The sequence below is a fragment of the Bison bison genome, unplaced genomic scaffold (assembly GCF_000754665.1).
Source record: "Bison bison bison isolate TAMUID 2011002044 unplaced genomic scaffold, Bison_UMD1.0 scf7180017864304, whole genome shotgun sequence".
Lineage (NCBI taxonomy): Eukaryota > Metazoa > Chordata > Mammalia > Artiodactyla > Bovidae > Bison > Bison bison.
The window spans coordinates 13,160,121-13,161,733 of NW_011494876.1; the positions used below are offsets into that span (position 1 = coordinate 13,160,121).

General features: G+C 62.4%; 1 protein-coding gene across 5 annotated transcripts in view; it reads right to left on the bottom strand.

Moving 5' to 3' along the window:
* The window catches only part of PRKCD (protein kinase C, delta), a 30,579-nt gene extending 28,966 nt beyond the window's left edge, over positions 1 to 1,613 (bottom strand). For 4 of the 5 annotated variants that reach the window (XM_010851691.1, XM_010851690.1, XM_010851689.1 and 1 more), the window contains exon 1: positions 1,440 to 1,613. The gene's annotated coding sequence lies outside the window, so the exon portion shown is untranslated. Of the gene's footprint in view, positions 1 to 451; positions 738 to 1,439 lie in introns of those variants that run through there. The other variant, XM_010851685.1, reaches the window with a different exon arrangement.

Here is a 1,613-nt window from a genome sequence, read left to right on the forward strand (position 1 = left end):
TGCCCTCTATTGGCTTGTCCACCACACCCCAGCTCAGTCCACAGCAGGAACGAGGAAACCCAAGGGACCAGTCACCTCCCTCAGTGACCAGGTCAGCCTGGTCACAGCAGCTCAGTGCAGAGAACATTTAAGTGCGTGCGCGTGCACACACACACACGAGCCTGGGGGGCTGACACCAACACTGATGGCTGTATGTGGGTCACTATGACATACCCAGTGTGCAACACAGGACCCTCCAGGCACATGGGCACACATCCCAACACATAGAGGGGAGTCTGGTGACAAAAAACAGTCCATACATAGCTGCAAAGAGCACAAAGAGCTTCAGGACACCCAAACAAACATACACACATACACACAGGCAAGCCACACATGTTTAAAAGGACACACAGGGGCAAGTCCCAGACCTGGGGGCAAACAATACACAAGGAGACACAGATATACAACATACCTACGTGATAGGTACAGGCAACTGAGCACAAGAAGACAAGGTCCAGGCGCATAGTGTAGGGGCCAGAAGAGAAAGGAATGTCACTACTCCAAATCTACTCACTCCAAATCCTTCTCACCGGGTTCAAGTGGGGGGCTCAGTGGGCTCTCCCCTCCCTGACAAGGACAAACAGAGGAGTTGGGGAAGTGGGGCAATTCTATCGCCTGACCTCTCTTCTCCTCCACCCCTTCCCCTCTCCTGGCTGGGCCCCTACAGGGGAAGCATCTGGATTGGGAAGGGACCACCAGAGGAGGGAGAGCAGGGAATGGCATGGGGGGGATGGTGGAGACTCGAGCCACGCCCAGCCCGGAGACAGATGGGGAGAAAGACACAGAGACTGAAAGAAGAGAGCAAGCGAAGAGGAGGCGCCGCGGCGGCTGGGCCGGGCAGGGTCCCAGGGGCGGGAGGCGAGGCCCAGTGGATAGCCTGGTTTCAGCCCAGTGGTAAAAAAAAGAGAGGCGGCGGACAGGCAGGGGGCGGCGAGCGTGGGCCAGGGGCGCAGCTCCCACAGGACAGGATCTAGAGGGTGGCCGGAGGCAGGATCGGATGGGGTGATGGGGAGCCAGGAGGGCAAAGGGCAGACAGATGGGGACCAGGGAGAGGCGGGCGGGGAACACTGAAGGAGTGGGGACGGATGGACGGACAGAGAGCTCGAGAAATTTGGAACAGATGAGAGGACCCTCAGAGGCGCTGGAGACACGAGTAGAGAGGGGCCGAGAGCAGACGGATGAGAGCCCCTCGGCCTCCACCGCTGGACAAAGGGCCAGACTGACCGACAGGGTTACGGAGGCACCGGCGGGTCTCGGAGCTCGGCGGGACTTTCGCCGGCCGCAGCTCAGTTTCTTAGTTTCGGAAACGGGAACCGGAGCGGGGAGGGGAAGGGAGGAGCGGCGCGCCCTCGGGGCAGCCTGATCCTACGGCCCGATCTTACGGCCCGGCACGCACTCACCTCCGGGCGCAGGGCCAGGCGCCAGGGGTCGCGGTGGCTGGGGTCCGGCTCGCGGCGCGGCTCCCGGGAGCGCTCGCGGAGAAGGGGTCGGTGCGCGCCAGACCCGGACGGGCCCGGCGGCCGGTGAGTTACCACCCGGGCCTCGGCGCGGCGGGCGAACGCCGGGGGTCGCTC